Here is a 10,000-nt window from a genome sequence, read left to right as displayed (position 1 = left end):
GCACCGGCCTTAGACTATTATACGGTCCGTCTCTGCGAAGCCAACATCGGGGTTATTTGCATGCGCTCTTAAGCTCCGCTCTAACCCCGCGAGGGGAAAGAGTTTCGCCCGGCGGTACGCTCCCGTCCACCACCGCCCCCTGTGCCGGGGGGATGGGTTCAGGGAGATCCCACCGAGGCCGGCGAGCACCGGCCAACGCCCTGGGGGTGAGTAAGCCCCTTTGACTCGCGCACGCACAATCAAAGCCTTCAACGATCAATGGTTTGTTTAACGACCCGGCGGGCGGCTCCGGCGCCACTCTCCCCCCCGCGAACGAGGGGGGCGGACCGGGGTACCTATGCACCTAAGGCGGTCCTCGCATAACCCCGAGTTCCGAAGCCGGCTCGCTACGTCCACCCACCCGGAGGGGGGAGAGACTCACGTCGGCCGACTACGAAAGGTACGAGGCTTCTGCGGTCCATACCTTGAAGGTACCCGCCGGGGGAGGTTTGGCCTCTCGAGTCCTACTCGACAACCGGCACGGACGGCGGGCGCCGACCGCGGCCAGGTCACCGTTATTGATCCTTCCGCAGGTTCCCCTACGAAAACCTTGTTACGACTTTTACTCCCTCTAGATGTCCGGGTTCGATCGACTTCCCATCGCCCGGAGGCGACCCCCGTTCGAGGGCCGCCCCGGGGACGGTCCGAGGACCTCACCGAGGCATCCGATCGGTAGTAGCGACGGGCGGTGTGTACAAAGGGCAGGGACTTAATCGACGCGGGCTGGTGACCCGCGCCTACTTGGAATTCCTCGTTCGAGGGGAATAGTTGCAATCCCCTGTCCCCAGCGGGGAATGGCGTTCATAGGATTGCCCGCACCTCTCGGCGTAGGGTAACTTACATGTTGAACCAGCCATTGTAGCTCACGTGCGACCCCGGACTTCTAAGGGCATCACAGACCTGTTATTGCTCCATTTCTCAAGTGGCTTCTGTGCCACAAATCGCTCTAAGAAGTTTAGCCACCGACCGCTGATTCCCACCGGGCGAACCCCAACCTTCAGGCCCGCGGTAAGCGGGAGGGCACCGGGGAGGGGAGAGGGAAGGCGAAGGCGAAGGACGGACAACCCACACCCGGAGAGCGGAACGAGGTGCGGACGGCATCGGGGAGGGAACCGAACGCGAAGGGGAGAGGCCGGAGCCACCCACTCGACGCAGAACTGAACCCCCGTCAACCGCATCACCTCCCCGAACCGATCCGGGGTAGAACCGGACCCCCGCCGAAACCCCCAACACCCCCACCCCGATGGGGACCCCCCGCGAACGGGGACCTTCGGGGATAGAGTCCGACCCAGGAGAGGGGCCGTGTAACTACTTAAAGGATGGGATCTCGTTCGTTACCGGAATTGACCAGACGAATCGCTCCACGAACTACCAACGGCCATGCACCACCACCCACAGAATCGAGAAAGAGCCGTCAATCTGTCAATCCTTACCGTGTCCGGGCCGGGTTAGGTTCCCCGCGTTGAGTCAAATTAAGCCGCAAGCTCCACTCCTGGTGGTGCCCTTCCGTCAATTCCTTTAAGTTTCAGCTTTGCAACCGTACTCCCCCCAGAGCCCAAAGACTCGTGGTTTCCCGGACGCTGCCCGGCGGGTCATAGTCGTTAACCCAACGCCGCCGGATCGCGGGTCGGCATAGTTTACGGTCGGAACTACGACGGTACCTGATCGTCTTCGATCCTCCGACTTTCGTTCTTGATTAATGAAAACATTCTTGGCAAATGCCTTCGCTTTTGTCCGTCCCGCACCGGTCTACGAATTTCACCTCTCTCGGTGCGGTACGAATGCCCCCGGCCGTCCCTCTTAATCATGACCTTTGGTCCGTCAAACCCACGAAATAGGACCAAGAGAGCGGTCGGATACCCCCCCGGCTCGGGGAACCGTGCGGCGGCCAGAAAACGGCCCCGCCCGGCCGCCTCGCCGAAGAGCTCCGACTCGCCCCCCATGGGAAGGCCTTATTCCATTATTCCTAGCTCAGTCCATTCAAGGCACGCTTCGGCCTGCTTTGAGCACTCTGTTTTGTTCAAAGTAAACGCACCGGACCCTTCCGCCCCCCACGTATTCAACCGCGGCGGACGACCCAGCTAAGGGCCTCTCCGCGGAGGAAGGGAGCAGAGGACACCGGATGAGTAGGGACAAGGTCCCGCGACCTCCACCCAGAGACCCGCGGGGGGTCCCCAACCCCCCCGGAGAGGGGCAGCTTCCCACCGCGAAGTCCGGACGGGCAGAGGCCCGGCAGCCGGGACCCGTCCCCGGATCCAACTACGAGCTTTTTAACTGCAGCAACGTTAACATACGCTATTGGAGCTGGAATTACCGCGGCTGCTGGCACCAGACTTGCCCTCCAATGGGTCCTCACCCACGGACGTAGATTGAGTTCATTTCGGTCCCGAAACCTTCAAACGGGGCCTCGCACCGATATTTTTCGTCACTACCTCCCCGTGTCGGGAATGGGTAATTTGCGCGCCTGCTGCCTTCCTTGGATGTGGTAGCCGTTTCTCAGGCTCCCTCTCCGGAATCGAACCCAGATTCCCCGTTACCCGTGGTCACCACACGTAGTCCCGTAGACTACCGTCGAAAGTTGATAGGGCAGACACTCGAATGAGACGTCGCCGCCCCGAAGGGCTCTGCGATCGGCCAAAGGTTATCTAGAGTCACCAAAGCGGACCCGACCGGAGTCGGGAGGGGGTTTTTTGGTTCTGATAAATGCACGTATCCGTGGGGGGCGCCGAGGGGGGAAGGTGAACCAGTCACCGACCACCTCGAAACGGCACCCCCACTTCCAACGCTTCGTTTGCATGTATTAGCTCTGGAATTACCACAGTTATACCAAGTAACGTGTGGAGCGATCAAAGGAACCATAACTGATTTAATGAGCCATTCGCAGTTTCACTGTACCAACGCCCGTGTGTACTTAGACTTGCATGGCTTAATCTTTGAGACAAGCATATGATACTGGCAGGATCAACCAGGCCGATCCCTCTGGTACTCAAACCCGGCTTGGGGAAAGAGAGAGAGTCGGTGGTGCGTGGAACTCGACCCCCCGAAGGAGGAAGAGACGCGCACCGCGGAAAGGCTTTTCGAACGAGACCCCCCGGAGGTGGGTCTGCAATCGGGGGTTTGACTACTTGGAAAATGTACGATTCAAGGCCCGGACGGTGCAGGCTAGGGGCCGGTTCCTTCCCTCAATAGGATCCCGACCCTAAGGCACCACCGACTCGGACCTTTTAACGGACCCAAACTGCGGTGGAAATTAGACCGACGGATCGGCTAAGTCTCCCTCGGAACGATTCTGGGACAAGCGGACCCCCTGTTACGGGGGGTCCACGAGCCATGGAGGCTGGAGCACGTGGCGGGGAGGATCGTTCTAAAAGCCGGTATTATTTCGGATTAGAAGCCTGCCCCTGGTGCTCCGGGTATGCCGCATTTCGAACGGGCGTAAAGGACGTCCGTTTAAGGGAAGAGAATGGAAGAGAATTTCCTGGCCCCCTCAAAGCGCGAGGAGGTCGGCATAGGTTTTACGGTACGCCCCCCCCGGAGCCGTCTGATGTTCAGAAGACGAAGGGTTTTGCCCCCAATCTCGTAAGGTCGAGGGCTCACCACCGAACTTCCAGCCGCGGTCCTTGGTAGGACCGATACGCGGACAAGCCGCAAAATCCTGGCCCCCTCGCAGTGCGAGGAGGTCGGCAAAGGTTTTACGATTCGCCCCCCGGAGCCTACGGTTAGTTTTCTCGATTTAAGAAGACGAAGGGGGTCGGGGCCCGGGAACCGTAAACCGAGCGCCTCTTCCCCTGCGAACTTCCAGCCGCGGTCCTTGGTAGGACCGATACGCGGACAAGCCGCAAATCCTGGCCCCCTCGCAGTGCGAGGAGGTCGGCAAAGGTTTTACGATTCGCCCCCCCGGAGCCTACGGTTAGTTTTCTCGATTTAAGAAGACGAAGGGGGTCGGGGCCCGGGAACCGTAAACCGAGCGCCTCTTCCCCTGCGAACTTCCAGCCGCGGTCCGTTTAAAAAGACCGATCCGTGACACCTCTAATGCGCTCTTTGCCTCCGGCCGTTTCCAGCGCGGGGGCCCGGTGGTGCGCTCCCAAGTCCCCGCGGAGGGGAAAATCTGGGAGATCCCACATTAGACCAAGCGGAACGCCGGTCTTCGCCTCGGGGGTTTGTATGCCCCTTTCGACTCGCGCACGGGCAAGAGTTAGGTTAGGAACGGGGACAACTGCCGGCGGGCGGCCCGTCGCACCCACCCCGCAAGTGGGCAGGTGGTCGGTGGCCTGTGGACCCGCCGCTCGGATTCGTTTATAGTAGGAACCATAACGGGGTACAACCCTCATACGCTCGACCCCCTCACGCCCAGAGAAGTGTTCACCTCCCTGGGCATATATCGAACGAATCATCGGGATTGAAGGGGAGGCCACCCAAACCATCCCCTTAGCCCAGAGGGGTGCCAGTCCTCGGGCTTCGGTATTCGCATCACCGGGGTCTATGGAGGTCTCGACTTAGGTTTTGAAAACCTCCAGAGGGGGGGCCGGATTAACCACCACCCTAGCCCAGAGGGGTGCCAGTCCTCGGGCTTCGGTATTCGCATCACCGGGGTCTATGGAGGTCTCGACTTAGGTTTTGAAAACCTCCAGAGGTGGGGCCGGATTAACCACCACCCTAGCCCAGAGGGGTGCCAGTCCTCGGGCATGTCACTTCGCATCACCGGGGTTCTATGGAGGTCTCGACTTAGGTTTTAAAAACCTCCAGAGGGTGGGGGCATATCTTATCCCCACCCTAGCCCAGAGGGGTGCCAGTCCTCGGGCATGTCATTTCGCATCACCGGGGTCTACGGAGGTCTCGACTTAGGTTTTGAAAACCTCCAGAGGGTGGGGGCATATCTTATCCCCACCCTAGCCCAGAGGGGTGCCAGTCCTCGGGCTTCGGTATTCGCATCACCGGGGTCTACGGAGGTCTCGACTTAGGTTTTGAAAACCTCCAGAGGGTGGGGCCTGACTTACCACCAACCCTTAGCCCAGAGGTGTGCCACTCCTCGGGCATGGAATTCGCATCAACGGGGTCTACGGATGTCTCGACTTAGGTTTTGAACACATCCAGGGAAGCAGAGCGGACATTCCCATTATTTCAAGCCCATCGGGAAGCCACTCCTTTGGGCATAGCGTTTCGCATCGCTGTTACCCAAACTTACGTCTGATTTAATGCCTCCCTAATATCCCGACGGCACCAGGCTGAGAAACCATATGCCCACAGGATTTGAGGCGTTGGAACCTCGTTCGCATAGCCGACAACGATGAACCTCCCTCGGACTCGCTACGAGGCTTGAGGAGGGTCCTGATTTTCTTAAAATCTCAGGTGAGGGACTTAGAAAATTTTCACTTTAAAACCACAGACCTCCAGAGGAGAGACCGGGCTTATCACAACCTTAGCCCAGAGGGCGTCACTCCTCGGGCATGTCACTTCGCATCACCGGGGGTCCATGGATGTCTCGACTTAGGTTTTGAACACATCCAGAAGGGGGGGCCGGATTAACCACCACCCTTAGCCCAGAGGGGTGCCAGTCCTCGGGCTTTAAATTCGCTTCGCCGGGGTCTATGGAAGTCATTTTTTAGACCTCCAGAGGGGAGGCAACCCAAACCATCCCCTTAGCCCAGAGGTGTGCCACTCCTCGGGCTTGTGTATTCGCATCACCGGGGTCCATGGAAGTCATTTTAGACATCCAGAGGGGAGGCCACCCTAACCATCCCCTTAGCCCAGAGGGGTGCCAGTCCTCGGGCTTTAAATTCGCTTCGCCGGGGTCTATGGAAGTCATTTTTAGACCTCCAGAGGGGAGGCAACCCAAACCATCCCCTTAGCCCAGAGGTGTGCCAATCCTCGGGCTTGTGTATTCGCATCACCGGGGTCCATGGAAGTCATTTTAGACATCCAGAGGGGAGGCCACCCTAACCATCCCCTTAGCCCAGAGGGGTGCCAGTCCTCGGGCTTTAAATTCGCTTCGCCGGGGTCTATGGAAGTCATTTTTAGACCTCCAGAGGGGAGGCAACCCAAACCATCCCCTTAGCCCAGAGGTGTGCCACTCCTCGGGCTTGTGTATTCGCATCACCGGGGTCCATGGAAGTCATTTTAGACATCCAGAGAGTGGGGCCGGTCTTACCACCACCCTTAAGCCCAGAGGGCGTCACTCCTCGGGCATGAAATTCGGATTACCGGGGTCTATGGATGTCTCAACTTAGGTTTTGAACACATCCAGAGGGGAGGCCACCCAAACCATCCCCTTAGCCCGGAGGTGTGCACCTCCTCGGGCTTCAAATTCGAATCACCGGGGTCCATGGAAGTCATTTTAGACATCCAGAGAGTGGGGCCGGTCTTACCACCACTCTTAGCCCAGAGGGCGCCACTCCTCGGGCATGAAATTCGCATCACCGGGGTCCATGGAAGTCAGTTTAGACCTCCAGAGAGTGGGGCCGGTCTTACCACCACTCTTAAGCCCAGAGGGCGTCACTCCTCGGGCATGAAATTCGGATTACCGGGGTCTATGGATGTCTCAACTTAGGTTTTGAACACATCCAGAGGGGAGGCCACCCAAACCATCCCCTTAGCCCGGAGGTGTGCACCTCCTCGGGCTTGAAATTCGAATCACCGGGGTCCATGGAAGTCAGTTTAGACCTCCAGAGAGTGGGGCCGGTCTTACCACCACCCTTAAGCCCAGAGGGCGTCACTCCTCGGGCATGGAATTCGCATCAACGGGGTCTACGGATGTCTCGACTTAGGTTTTGAACACATCCAGGGAAGCAGAGCGGACATTCCCATTATTTCAAGCCCATCGGGAAGCCACTCCTTTGGGCATAGCGTTTCGCATCGCTGTTACCCAAACTTACGTCTGATTTAATGCCTCCCTAATATCCCGACGGCACCAGGCTGAGAAACCATATGCCCACAGGATTAGAGGCGTCTGAACCCCTTTCGCATAGCCGACAACGATGAACCTCCCTCGGACTCGCTACGAGGCTTGAGGAGGGTCCTGATTCTCTTAAAATCTCAGGTGAGGGACTTAGAAAATATTCACTTTAAAACCACAGACCTCCAGAGGAGAGACCGGGCTTATCACAACCTTAGCCCAGAAGGCACCACTCTTCGGGCATGTCACTTCGCATCACCGGGGTCCATGGAAGTCTCGACTTAGGTTTTGAACGCATCCAGAGGGTGGGAGCCGGACTTACCACCACCCTTAGCCCAGAGGGCGTCACTCCTCGGGCATAAAATTCGGATAACCGGGGTCCATGGAAGTCAATTTTGACCTCCAGAGAGGGGGGGGGCCTGGCTTACCACCACCCTAAGCCCAGAGGGCGTCACTCCTCGGGCATGAAATACGCTACACCGGGGTCCATGGAAGTCAGTTTAGACCTCCAGAGAGGGGGGGCCGGGCTTACCACCACCCTTAGCCCGGAGGGCACCACTCCTCGGGCTTGAAATTCGCATCACCGGGGTCCATGGAAGTCTCGACTTAGGTTTTGGAAACCTCCAGAGGGGGGGCTGCACTTACCACCACCCTAAGCCCAGAGGGCGTCACTCCTCGGGCATGAAATACGCTATACCGGGGTCCATGGAAGTCCTTTTAGACCTCCAGAGAGGGGGGGGCCGGGCTTACCACCACCCTTAGCCCAGAGGGCACCACTCCTCGGGCTTGAAATTCGCATCACCGGGGTCCATGGAAGTCTCGACTTAGGTTTTGGAAACCTCCAGAGGGGGGGCTGCACTTACCACCACCCTTAGCCCAGAGGTTCATCACTCCTCGGGCATGAAATTCGGATAACCGGGGTCCATGGAAGTCAGTTTAGACCTCCAGAGAGTGGGGCCGGGCTTACCACCACCCTAAGCCCAGAGGGCGTCACTCCTCGGGCATGAAATTCAGATAACCGGGGTCCATGGAAGTCAGTTTAGACCTCCAGAGAGTGGGGCCGGGCTTACCACCACCCTAAGCCCAGAGGGCGTCACTCCTCGGGCATGAAATTCGGATAACCGGGGTCCATGGAAGTCTCGACTTAGGTTTTGGAGACCTCCAGAGGGGGGGCCGGGCATACCACCACCCTTAGCCCAGAGGGCGTCACTCCTCGGGCATGAAATACGCTATACCGGGGTCCATGGAAGTCAGTTTTGACCTCCAGAGAGGGGGGGCCTGGCTTACCACCACCCTAGCCGAGAGGGCGTCACTCCTCGGGCATGAAATTCGCTTCACCGGGGTCCATGGAAGTCATTTTAGACCTCCAGAGAGGGGGGGCTGCACTTACCACCACCCTAGCCGAGAGGGCGTCACTCCTCGGGCATGAAATTCGGATCACCGGGGTCCATGGAAGTCAGTTTAGACCTCCAGAGAGTGGGGCCGGGCTTACCACCACCCTAAGCCCAGAGGGCGTCACTCCTCGGGCATGAAATTCGGATAACCGGGGTCCATGGAAGTCTCGACTTAGGTTTTGGAGACCTCCAGAGGGGGGGCCGGGCATACCACCACCCTTAGCCCAGAGGGCGTCACTCCTCGGGCATGAAATACGCTTAACCGGGGTCCATGGAAGTCAATCTAGACCTCCAGAGAGGGGGGGCCGGGCTTACCACCACCCTTAGCCCAGAGGGCATCACTCCTCGGGCATGAAATTCGCATCACCGGGGTCCATGGAAGTCAGTTTAGACCTCCAGAGGGGGGGCTGAGCATACCACCACCCTTAGCCCAGAGGTGTGCTCCTCATCGGGCATGAAATACGCTTCACCGGGGTCCATGGAAGTCATTCGAGACCTCCAGAGGGGGGGCCGGGCATACCACCACCCTTAGCCCAGAGGTGAGTCACTCCTCGGGCATCAAATTCGCATCACCGGGGTCCATGGAAGTCAGTTTAGACCTCCAGAGGGGGGGCTGAGCATACCACCACCCTTAGCCCAGAGGTGTGCTCCTCATCGGGCATGAAATACGCTTCACCGGGGTCCATGGAAGTCATTCGAGACCTCCAGAGGGGGGGCCGGGCATACCACCACCCTTAGCCCAGAGGTGAGTCACTCCTCGGGCATCAAATTCGCATCACCGGGGTCCATGGAAGTCAGTTTAGACCTCCAGAGGGGGGGCTGAGCATACCACCACCCTTAGCCCAGAGGTGTGCTCCTCATCGGGCATGAAATACGCTTCACCGGGGTCCATGGAAGTCATTCGAGACCTCCAGAGGGGGGGCCGGGCATACCACCACCCTTAGCCCAGAGGTGAGTCACTCCTCGGGCATCAAATTCGCATCACCGGGGTCCATGGAAGTCAGTTTAGACCTCCAGAGGGGGGGCTGAGCATACCACCACCCTTAGCCCAGAGGTGTGCTCCTCATCGGGCATGAAATACGCTTCACCGGGGTCCATGGAAGTCATTCGAGACCTCCAGAGGGGGGGCCGGGCATACCACCACCCTTAGCCCAGAGGTGAGTCACTCCTCGGGCATCAAATTCGCATCACCGGGGTCCATGGAAGTCAGTTTAGACCTCCAGAGGGGGGGCTGAGCATACCACCACCCTTAGCCCAGAGGTGTGCTCCTCATCGGGCATGAAATACGCTTCACCGGGGTCCATGGAAGTCATTCGAGACCTCCAGAGGGGGGGCTGGGCATACCACCACCCTTAGCCCAGAGGTGAGTCACTCCTCGGGCATCAAATTCGCATCACCGGGGTCCATGGAAGTCAGTTTAAACATCCAGAGGGGGGGGGCCGAGCATACCACCACCCTTAGCCCAGAGGTGTGCTCCTCATCGGGCATCAAATTCGCATCACCGGGGTCCATGGAAGTCATTCGAGACCTCCAGAGGGGGGGCCGAGTATACCACCACCCTTAGCCCAGAGGTGAGTCACTCCTCGGGCATCAAATTCGCATCACCGGGGTCCATGGAAGTCAGTTTAGACCTCCAGAGGGGGGGCCGAGCATACCACCACCCTTAGCCCAGAGG

The sequence above is a fragment of the Hoplias malabaricus genome, unplaced genomic scaffold (assembly GCF_029633855.1).
Source record: "Hoplias malabaricus isolate fHopMal1 unplaced genomic scaffold, fHopMal1.hap1 scaffold_250, whole genome shotgun sequence".
Classification (NCBI taxonomy): domain Eukaryota; kingdom Metazoa; phylum Chordata; class Actinopteri; order Characiformes; family Erythrinidae; genus Hoplias; species Hoplias malabaricus.
The sequence above is the reverse complement of the archived record's forward strand: the minus strand, read 5'-3'. Positions refer to the sequence as shown.